We start from the raw sequence: 12,836 nt of genomic DNA on the forward strand, positions 1-12,836 counted from the left end.
CTCCACCAAAAGTCTGCTAGAACTGATACATGAATTCAGCAAAGTTGCAGGATACAAAATCAATGTACAGAAATCAGTTGCATTCTTATACACTAACAATGAAACAACAGAAAGACAAATAAAGAAACTGATCCCATTCACAATTGCACCAAGAACCATAACATACCTAGGAATAAACCTAACCAAAGATGTAACAGATCTGTATGCTGAAAACTATAGAAAGCTTATGAAGGTAATTGAAGAAGATATAAAGAAATGGAAAGACATTCCCTGCTCATGGATTGGAAGAATAAATATTGTCAAAATGTCAATACTACCCAAAGCTATCTACATATTCAATGCAATCCCAATCAAAATTGCACCAGCATTCTTCTCGAAACTAGAACAAGCAATCCTAAAATTCATAGGAACCACAAGAGGCCCCGAATAGCCAAAGTAATTTTGAAGAAGAAGACCAAAGCAGGAGACATCACAATCCCAGACTTTAGCCTCTACTGCAAAGCTGTAATCATCAAGACAGCATGGTATTGGCACAAAAACAGACACATAGACCAATGGAATAGAATAGAAACCCCAGAACTAGACCCACAAATGTATGGCCAACTAATCTCTGACAAAGCAGGAAAGAACATCCAATGGAAAAAAGACAGTCTCTTTAACAAATGGTGCTGGGAGAACTGGACAGCAACATGCAGAAGGTTGAAACTAGACCACTTTCTCACACCATTCACAAAAATAAAGTCAAAATGGATAAAGGACCTGAATGTGAGACAGGAACCATCAAAACCCTAGAGAAGAAAGCAGGAAAAGACCTCTCTGACCTCAGCCATAGCAATCTCTTACTCGACACATCCCCAAAGGCAAGGGAATTAAAAGCAAAAATGAACTACTGGGACCCTATGAAGATAAAAAGCTTCTGGACAGCAAAGGAAACAACCAACAAAACTAAAAGGCAACCAACGGAATGGGAAAAGATATTTGCAAATGACATATCGGACAAATGGCTAGTATCCAAAATCTATAAAGAGCTCACCAAACTCCACACCTGAAAAACAAATAACCTAGTGAAGAAATGGGCAGAAAACATGAATAGACACTTCTCGAAAGAAGACTTCCAGATGACCAACAGGCACATGAAAAGATGCTCAACGTCGCTCCTTATCAGGGAAATAGAAATCAAAACCACACTCAGATATCACCTCATGCCGGTCAGAGTGGCCAAAATGAACAAATCAGGAGACTATAGATGCTGGAGAGGATGGGGAGAAACGGGAACCCTCTTGCACTGTTGGTGGGAATGCAAATTGGTGCAGCCACTCTGGAAAGCAGTGTGGAGGTTCCTCAGAAAATTAAAAATAGACCTACCCTATGAGCCAGCAATAGCACTGCTAGGAATTGACCCAAGGGATACAGGAGTACTGATGGATAGGGGCACTTGTACCCCAATGTTTATAGCAGCACTCTCAACAATAGCCAAATTATGGAAAGAGCCTAAATGTCCATCAACTGATGAATGGATGAAGAAATTGTGGTTTATATACACAATGGAGTACTACATGGCAATGAGAAAGAACGAAATATGGCCCTTTGTAGCAACGTGGATGGAACTGGAGAGTGTGATGCTAAGTGAAATAAGCCATACAGAGAAAAACAGATACCATATGGTTTCACTCTTATGTGGATCCTGAGAAACTTAACAGAAATCCATGGGGGAGGGGAAGGAAAACAAAATAGGTTAGAGTGGGAGAGAACCAAAGCATAAGAGACTCTTAAAAACTGAGAACAAACTGAAGGTTGATGGGGGGTGGGAGGGAGGGGAGGGTGGGTGATGGATATAGAGGAGGGCACCTGTTGGGATGAGCACTGGGTGTTGTATGGAAACCAATTTGACAATAAATTTCATCTATTGAAAAAAAAATATATATATATGGACTGCCGCATGGAACTTAACAATTCTCATGTAAAATAACTCCAGGCAGGACTAGTTTTAGGAGCTTAAAATGTCATCATCACCTAGTTTTTATTGTGTCTAAGTTCTGTTTTCCTCTATGTTGGTTTAATTTCAACATCGTAAGTGATGGGACATGGCAATCCACAGCCTATCCAGCTTAGTGTAATTGACTTGACCTCTCACTTTCTTGAGTCTTAGAAAAAGTTTCCATCATATACCTTACCTTCTTTATCCATTCATCTGTCAATAGACTTTTAGGTTGTTTTTATATCGTGGCTATTGTAAATAATGCTACAGTAAACATAAGGGTGTATATATCTTTTTAAATCAGTGTTTTTTTTTCTTTGGGGAAACATATGGTAGTGTGATTGCTGGATCCTAGGGTAGTTCTATGTTTAACGGTTTGAGGAACCTCCATATAGTTTCCCTAGTGGCTGCACCATCTACATTCCCTTCAACAGTGTAGGAGGGTTCCTTTTTCTCCACTTCCTTGCCAACACTTGGTATTTCTCGTCTTTTTCATACTAGCCATTCTGACAGGTGTAATGTGATATCTCATTGTGGTTTAGATATGTAGTTACTTGAGGATTAGTGATGTTGAGTATCTTTTCATGTGTCTGTTGACCATCTGTTTGTCTTCTTTGGAAAAATGTCTATTCAGGTTCTCTGCCCATTTTTTAATCAGATTATTTGGGTGTCTTTGGTGTTGAGTTATATAAATTCTTCATGTATTTTGAACATTTACCACTTATTAGATATAAAATTTGCAAATATCTATGATAAGTTGTACTATAAATGAATGTATTAAAGTCCAGATGTAAAATTTAATTCCTAAAAATATGGAACATAGTATGTAGACTTTAATTACTAAGTTTCTTTCTTAGCAATGAATTGAGTCAAATAAGTGACTTTTGAGAGTACATAATAGGCTTAAACCCTCTTAGTTGTCCTGGTTAGCAAAGAGGCTTAGGAGATGGGGAAGGAGTTGACATATAAGGAGTAATGTAGGATAAATAGTATATTGAGTAGTCTCTCCACATGTTTCTATTGATATACATACATATTTAGCATATAGTAATAATTCTCACCACACTGGTTTGTTTTGTGGATAAAGTGAGACAAACCTATGGGATGAAAATTTATTAACATTATTATGATTTATTTATAGGGTGGGACAAATAAGCTACATATAGTTACACAAAATCAATCAGTAGAGCAGAAAAGAACTCTTATTTAACCTGTCATTTTGCTCCCTTGTCCATAATTTGTACAATAAGTCCAGTTACCTCCCTCTAAGACCTGAATTCTTAAAATGTTGATTAGATGGTTCTATTTCTAGGTATGAAGGGATAATTTCAGTAATAATAATACACTGTAGTATTATATTTGAAATTTTATAGAGTAAATAAAAGTAGTTAATAAAAATAAAATACTCCTTCCTTATTTGCTAAATTGCAAATGGTATAAGCTAAAATAGATAGGTGATAGATAGATCCATTCCTTGATAAGTCCACTTTCTTCCAGAACAGAAAAGTAAATAGCTTTATCGGGCATGATGTTTCCTTAGCAACAGCACCACAGGAAAATTATAACAGGCATTCCCTCTAATCTATAGAATGATCCATCCTACATGCTTCATACAGAGAAACCATTACTCAGCACATTTCTACTCATTTAACTTTTCCTTACAGCTTTCAAGTGGTTGCCAGAACTTACAAAATAAAAAGCAAAACAGGTTTTTCTGTTTCTCAAATTCTTTGGCAACTCATTTCTCAACCACTTTTCATTTTTACAATTGGTCGTTTCATGTATAATATGAAATAAAATGTATTCTTTTGGGTGAATAGTTTTATGTGTTTGATAATGAGGAACCACTGCTATAATCAGGATACTTCCATCACCTAAAAATGCCCTCTGTATCTCTTACAGCTGGTCACTTCCTAGTTGTAGCCACTGATCTGGGTTTTTTTGTTCCTTTAATTTTGACTGTCCCAGAAGTGCGTGTAAATGGAATCATACCGGTTGTAGCCTTTTGAGTTTGCGTTTTATTAAATGCTTATTTACTTATTTTGACAGAGAGAGTGGAGCATAGAGAGAATCCCAAGCAGGTTCCGTGCCTTTAGCACAGAGCCGGACATGGGGCTCCATCGCCCCAACAGTGAGATCATGACCTGGGCCAAAATCAGAAGTCAGATGACTAACTGACTGAGCGGCCCAGGTGCCCCCGAATGTGCGTTTTACACTGATCAGAATGCATTTGAGGTTTATCCATGTTTTTCCTGTTCAGTAGTTTGAGCTTTTAAACTTTATTGCTGAGTGATACCATTTTGTGTGGATGGACCATAGTTTGTTTATCCATTCACTTATTAAAGACTATTTTTTCCAGATTTTGACAATTATGAATAAAACTGATAAAAAATGATATGCGGAATTTTTTGTAAATGTAAGTTTTCATTTCCCTTGAGAAAATACCTAAGTGTGTGATTTGTGGAGTGTATAGTAAATGTATATCTACTAAGATATTGCCAAACTCTTTTCTAAAGCATTTTGCCATTTTCTGTTTCTATCAACAGTGTATGAGATTTCCAGTTGCTCCACATCTTCACTAGAATTTGGTATTATAAACACACACACACACACATACACACACACACACACACACACACACACACCTTTGCACCAATGTATGTATGCGTGTGTGTGTCTAGCTTTTCCAGCAGGTCTGTAAGGGTATCTCCTAGATATTAATGTGATTATAGTTTGCATTGAAGATCTTTTCATATGCTTCTTTATTCATACACACACACACACACACACACACACATATATATGTAGTTGGTGTGGTATATATTCCAATATTTTGCTCATTTTTAAGAATTGGGTTATTTATGTTTTTACTATTGAGGTTTAAATTCTTTGAATATGCCTTGTAGAAGAAGTCTTTTATCAGCTGTGAATTTTTAAATATATTTTTCTTTAGTGACTTGCCATCTTTTGTTAACAGTGTCTTTTAAGAAATGAAAGTTTAAATTTTAATAAAAACAAATAATGTTTTCTTTTATGAATCATATTCTTTCTGTAATATTTATGAATTATTTGCCAGGAATGAGGTCACAAAGATTTTTCTCTAACTTTTCTCCTAGCAATTATATAATTTTTTGCTTTTATATTTAAGTTTACAGTCTATTTGACTTAATTTTGGTATGTAATGTGAGGTGTGGAGCACCATTTTCTCGTCTTGTCTCTGCCTTGCCTTGCCTTACCTTCCCTTTATTCTTCCTTTTTTTTTTTTTTTTTCTTTTGCATCTTCATGAACAATTGTTTCAGCACCAAAGGTGGGTGACTGTCCTTCCTCTACTGATTTTTCTTTCTATCTTTGTCAAATTGATAATAAAAGGATGGGCCTATCCCTGAAGTCTATATTCAGTACCACTAATATCCTTGACTGCTTTTTTGCTAGTAAATCTTGAAATAATTTAGTGTGAATCCTCCAGTTTGGTTCTTCTTTTTCAGTTGTTTTTTTTTTTTTTTGTATTGTAATTATATGAGTACTCATCTAACAACAAAGCTTTCCAGTTCATGATACAAAAACTGAAGGAGCTAAAAGGAGAAATATATAAATACGCAATTAGTCTTGATAAGTACAATGTTTTCCACTCATGAATTGATAGAACAAACAAACAGAACAATCAGCAAAGAGATAGAAGAGTTAACACTATCCATCAACTTGACCTAATTAATATTTATAGAACCCTCCACCTAGCAATACATAAGGTTTTTAATCACACTTGCAGTACTCACCAAATAGGCCACATTCTGGGGCAAGCAAAACTGACTTAACTTTCAAAAATCAATCACTGTAATAATTCATCACATCAGCAGACTAAATAAGAAAAAAAACATAAAACATAATTATATCGATAAGTGAAGAAAATGCATTAGACAAAATCAACATCCCTTTGTGACTGAGAAAAACAAAAAACAAAAGCATACTAAGAGCAGAAGGTGCCACTCTCAATCTGAAAAACAAAATATATATTTAAAAAATTGCTGACATTATACTTTGTGGACAAATACTGAATGATTTTCCCCATTAGAACAAGTGAAGGATATACATTCCCAACTACTTTCACTCAGTATCATAATGCTTTCAGTTCTAGCCAGTATAGTGAGGCAAGAAAAATGTATAAATGGCATGAAATTTCAAAAGCAAGGAATAAAAATATCCCTAGTGATAGACAAGATGCTTGTCTATGTAGGAAATTTCAAGGAATCTACAAAAACATTTTTAGACCTAATTTAGCATGTTTGCAAGATACAAGATTAACATAGAAAAACCTTTTTCTATGTACCAACAATGAAAAATTGAAAACCAGAATCTTAAAAGATACCATTCATCATATTTTCTCAAAAATGAAATCTTCAAGCATAAATATACAAGATATGTACAAGATCTATCTGATAAAAAACCACATTGCTGATGAAAGAAATCAAAAGAAACCTAAACCGATGGATAGATAATACCATACTTATGAATTTGAAGACTCAATAAAGTTAAGATGCAGTTTTCTCCAAATTTGCTTTTAGATTTAATGTAATTCCAATACTTGGTTTTCTGTGTAGATAGAGCCAGTATGAAAAAAGTAAAACTATTAGGAACAGGGAACAGATTGGTTCTATCTGTCTAAACAGATAGGTTTAGAGGGAGCATCTGACTGGGGGAGGGGTAGCATCCTCAAATCCCCCAGAATGTTGGATTTGGTCTTTATCCTCTTACTGGTTCTGGTTACAAGAATCTATGTATGTGTTTAAACTTGTAGGTCTGGATACCATCAGAAGATGAGTTTTATTTTATGTACATTAAAATATAGTCATAATAAATGGTAAAAAAACAACTTGTGACATTAAGGCCTTTTAAGAAAAAATAATGTCTAATAAAACAAATGTTAATATAGTTTAACATTATGATCGTGAGATACTTAATCATTCCATTGTCTTCAACATGAGTAAGTTTCTCGAAAGAGCATTCTTTGGTATATCATCTACCTTCTAAAAGTGAAAAGTGTTTCTAGTTTTCTCTAGTTCTGCTAGGAGAAAAAAAAAAAAAAAGCTTTGTGTGTCCAACTGGGAGCCAAGGTTACTGAAGTGGATGAATGTCACTATCATTAAAATTTTCTGCTTTACATTTGCAATGACATGATAGGGCTAGAGAGTATTATGCTAAGTGAAATAAGTCAGAGAAAGATAAATACCATACAATTTCACTCCTATGTAGAATTTAAGCAACAAAACAAAGGAGCAAAGGGTAAAAAAATAAGAGCCAAAGATAAACCAAGAAACAGACCCTTAATTATAGTCAAGAAACTGATGGTTACTAGAGGGGAGGTGAGTGGGGAATGGGTTAAATAGGTGATGGGAATTAAGTAGTGCACTTGTTCTGATGAACACTAGGTGATGTGTGGGATTGTTAAATTACTATATAGTACACCTGAAACTAATATAACACTGTATGTGAACTAAGTGTAATTAAAATAAAAACAAACTTAGAAATTTCTGCTTCAAATAAATGTGTATGTCTTTTTCTTATGCAGAAGAACACTGTGCTTGAACATTATTTTTATTTTTATTTTTTTGAGAAAGAGAGGGAATAAGTGGGGAGAGGGACAGAGGGAGAGAGAGAGAGAGAGAGGGAGAGAGAGAGAGAGAGAGAGAGAATCCCAAGTAGGCTCCATGTTCAGTTCAGAGCATCACACGGGGTTGTATCCCACCCCGGGATCATGACCTGAACCAAAATCAAGAGTTGGACACTCAGCTGATTGAGCCACTCAGGTGCCCCATTTTTACATTTTCTAAAAATTTTTAAATATATTCTTTAAATCAGATTCATTTTAATTGATATCATCATTCAGTTTACTTGCAATTCATCTATGGAAAATGTGTAACATGTGTGACTTTATATGGAGGAAGATAAAAGAAATATCAGCAACTTTACAAATTGAGCCAGACTTCCTCCTTAAATAATGGACAGTGTTACTAACCATTCAAATAACCTACATATTAAGAAAAACATTTAGCCCATTAATTTCTTTGCATAGCTTCAGTTATTCAATTTTGTTTGAATTATGATTCATTACTAGTGACTTGTCATTATAGATATTCTTGCCTTTCTTTTACTTAAATATTGGCCAAATTCCTGGGTGGTTTTGTTTTGTCCAGAGGCTTTATATACTTAATTACCTAAATGTCTCTAACATGTGTTAACATGAGCTTAGTAAAATATCTCTTGTTTCTGGTAAATGAGGAGGAAGTACTTTTTAAGATTTGTTGTTCTCTTTGGATTCCTCATTATTATAATCTGTTTGCTTAAAAAAATAATCTGGATAACAGAGTGGTTAATTCTGCCATGAAGGAGAACTAAGGCACTAACTCTGTGTCTGTAGATTTAATCACAGATTTTATGCCTTTGTTAAATCCTAAGTCAGAGTAGCTACTAAAAAGCTGTGGTCTACTTTTTGTTGTTGTTATTGCTAAAATAAAAATATGTCAGAAATACCTTTCTGAGGTCTCTGGATTTAATATTTAGTAATTCTAATTACTGGTTCTAGTCTAAGGGAATAGTAGGTGAGTAAGTAGAGTATAATCTAAGATGTTATATTTTTATGAAAATCTAACATCTGTGAGCTGGTGTTGCTTTCTTCTTCCTGTGTGAAGCCTCCCCAGTACCATAATTATAGAGTATAAGAGCTACATTTGTCTATTATGACACTAAAAATAATTTAGAATCCAGAATATAAAATACTGATTTTATCTGTTAAGTAAATTAGGGGAAGATAAATAATTTATATTGTCACTCTTTATTAAATACTGTTTTAATTTCTAATTGCAATTTTTGTGTTCACTATTGGACATGTGTATAAAATTATATCTCATTAACTCAAGGCAGATTCTCTGTGGCACAGCTTTTTACTAATAAGTGCTAACTTCAGAATTTGCATTAAATAATTCTATCCAGTTCAATCCAACAAATATTTTTTGAATATCCAGTATCCATTCTGGGCCAGGCATATGCTACCATATAGAGCGTAAAGATGAGTTGGAAAATTGCTGTCCTGAAGTTTATAATTTAACAGCCGAGATGTGTCTCTATGATCATTAATACAATCTAAAGCAGATACTGTTTTTCATGCACTGAGATGAAAGCATTGAGACCATTTAAAAGAAAAAAAAATGATTCTAATTAGGATGATTAATAAAAATTTCAGGGAAGTGGTAACATTGGCAGTGGTCCGTTGAGGATGAGTTCAACTTTGGTGGATATGAATGCAAAGTGAAGGAGATGGGAAAGGGAGTGTTTGTTTAAGTAAAGCGTGGAGTGCAATTCTGAGAATAGGAGATGATAAAGTGAGTTGTGGAGTCTTAAAGACCAATAAAAATTGTCAACAGTAGATTTTAGAAAGAAAAAAAAAAGATATTTTTAGAAAATAATGCACACACACATACATATATACTAATATGTATGTATATATATATATATATATATATATATATATATATATATGCATGTATTTATATACATATAGTGTGCTAATAATTTAAATGAGAAGAAACTACTTGGATTATAGTTGGTAAGTTTGGAGGAAATCTGTTCCTTGAATCTTCAAGTGTGCTATAAATAAAAAAAAAACTCTATGGCAAGTGTAGCCACCAAAGTAACACTTGAACCATTCCTGTAGATAAAGTATAATTACATGTCAGAGTTGATGTTATTATAGTATAATGTATCTATATGTACTAGTAGGTAGTATACCAGTAGGCTGAAAATATGGCTAGTACTATTGCCTACAATTTTGAAAAGCTGACTAAGATGCTGGAAACTGAATTCATGCCAATTAGACTAATGTGAAAAACACTGCTACCTGTTTTTATATCAAATGTAGTGATTTTTTTTTAAATAACAAACATTACTATTGGTTATTTAATTCCTTCACACTTCCCAGGCATTGTAAGTGGAACCAATTGATTTTGTGTCAACATGTAAACCAGTCAGAGAAGGTATTTCTATAAACTTAAGTGTGGTGGAACTTAAATTTTTCACAGAATTGTTGAACAGGACCTTCTAACCTTCCCTCATAAATTGCTAAATGTCTAATGGCATACTAATGATGGAATTGGTCTTTGGATGACACACCCAGGGAATGACCATAATGGCTTCTGAATAATATTTTGTTGTTGATGAACTTCTAATCATTTTCTGTGTTTAACAGTAATCATACTATTTGTCACGTGCTAAGATACTTGTAAAATATTTTGCATTTTTCCATATTATATTCTGTTGCAATAGGCATTATGTTCATTGTGTATCTTCAGGAAAATATATTAAAACAAATGGGGAAAGGGAAAGATCCTAGAAATTATGCCTTTTTATTTGTGAGAGGTGATTTTGGTCTATTTCTAGAAATGAGAGGAAGAGGCTAAATGATTCAGAAATATTTAACATCCAGCTAAATGATTCAGTATTCATTTTTTACAAAATTATTTAATTCAGATGGATAAATATTATCAAAAACTAGCATGAGTTTATAATATATAGTTTCATATGCTCAAAGATATTTAGCCTAATAGATTATTATAAGTATAACAAAATTTAAGTAGCACTTATTCATTTAAAAACCATTTATTTAGGACATGCCATGTACTAGACAAGGTGCTGTGACTCTTGTTCTAAGGACTTGTGTGAAAATTACAATGAGTACAGAACAAGGCTTCCTCAAGAAGGGTATGGACATCTATCAAGGGAGTGGATATATGAACTGATATTTTAAAATTAGAAGAAGCTTTTCCAAATAGTAAAGGAGAAAGACCTGATAGAGTAATGAAAATAGCAGGGAGGCATGATGTATATCCCATTTGTTTTGGATTGAATTGTGTCCACCCCACCATCCAATATGTTGTCACCTAACTCCAAGGAGCTATGAAAATGACTTAGTAATAAAATCTTGCAGAGATGATGAAGATTTAAGGGAAAATAGAGTCATAGTGGAGTGGAGTGGGCCCTCAAAGCAATGTGACTGGTGTCCTTATAAGAAAAGGGAGAGACACAGAGGCAGAAGGAACACCATGTGAAGACACATACATGCAGAGAGAAGATGGTCACATGATGGTGGAGGCAGAGACTGCTGCTGTAAGCCAAACACATCAGAGATGGTAAGCATACACGGGAAGCTAAGAGAGGGACATGGAACAGGTTATCACTTATCGCCTCCAAGAGGGAACCGACCCTGCTGACATTTAGGTTTCAGACTTCTAGCCTCCAATGTTGAGAGAATAAATCTCTATTGTATCAAACAACTCAGTTTTGCGGTCATTTGCAAGAGCAGCCCTAAGAAGCAAATGCACCACGCTTAAGAAAGGGTGTTTAGAGTTGTCAGAACAGGTGGCGAACTTATGGGGAAAGACAAAGTCGGATTAAAATGGCCCTTGTGCTTGTAAGTGAAGGAGTAGAAGCTCTTAGCATACAGTAATACAGAGGGCTTTTTTTTTTCTTTTATTTAAGGAAGTTACATTCTTACATTTGTTTATGAGAGAGAGCATGAGTTGTAGGGAAGATGATAATTTTGAAGGGTGAAAAGCTATAGCTATGTAGGCCAGAGAAAAGGCTCTTTCAGCTTTGTAGTTGAGGGATAATGATGACTTATACAATTTATTGTTAAACATGCAATGCCCTCAGTGGATGAACATGCTATTTTGGACCCAGCCTAGAGAGCAATCTTTGTTATCTTTTTTTCCATTAATGGTGAAGGGTTTCACTGATCTATGCAGATTTTCCTTTTCTATTTCTCTGGCGGTTAAGGCCTTCATTAAAAAGATGGCCAGTGTGGGAAATATCTTGATAATGGCATGGACAATGTCTTTGATGAATGGGCTCTCAATAATGAGGTAATTTAAATTCACCGTACAGAATCTTAAGGCAGACAACAAAACCTGCATAGATTGAAAACCGGGATTTTTGGCCTCACTAGGACCAGCTAGGAAATCTAGCCTTGAATGGTAATTAATTCTTCAGCTGGATCAGTTATATCTTCACATTTCATAACCCAAGGGATTACTTTGTCAGTCAGGCTGAATCTTTTCAATAACAGGTGAATTTGAGTGATTATTAATTCATTTTAAATAGTTAACCAAAGTAACATCATCTGATTAGTTGGTAAATACTCTGTACCTTTTTTTTCAGCAATGGTATATTTTTGTTATTTTTCCTATGATATATAATAGGAATAATTACAGACATTGTATTTACTATAAAATGCTTGGATTGGACTCAAAATAATATTTGTGAAGATCTTTATGTTTTGATGTCAATATGATAATATGCATAATATTTTTATGTCTCTGGCCCACTATAAAAGTATAAAATATCCGGGAACACCTGGGTGGCTCAGTCAGTTGAGCATCCATCTTGGTTTTGGCTCAGGTTGTGGTCTCACAGTTCGTGAGTTCAAGCCCTGCATTGGGCTCGGTGCTGACAGTGTGGGCTCTGTGGTTTCTCTCTCTCTCTTCCTTTCTCTCTCTGCCCCTCCCCTGCTCTTGCACGCTCTCTCTCTCTCTCTCTCTGTCTCTCAAAATAAATAAACTTAAAAATGTAAAATATCTGAAATCTAGTTGCTCTGATTTTGCAGTTTTTAAATTTTTAATAAAATCACCAAAATTAGTGCAAATAATTTGATTAAAATTAGGTCATTTATGAATAAAATGAGCTTATGGCCACAGTTGTGGTTGTGAGCAAATGTAGTAGTTTAGGTTCTCTGAAAAACACTTGCAGTCTACCAGTGAAATGTAGACCACACATCTTTAGTCTCAAAGATGTAAGAGGCATCAGCAGTAGTTA

Source organism: Panthera leo, chromosome A2, assembly GCF_018350215.1.
Source record: "Panthera leo isolate Ple1 chromosome A2, P.leo_Ple1_pat1.1, whole genome shotgun sequence".
NCBI lineage: Eukaryota > Metazoa > Chordata > Mammalia > Carnivora > Felidae > Panthera > Panthera leo.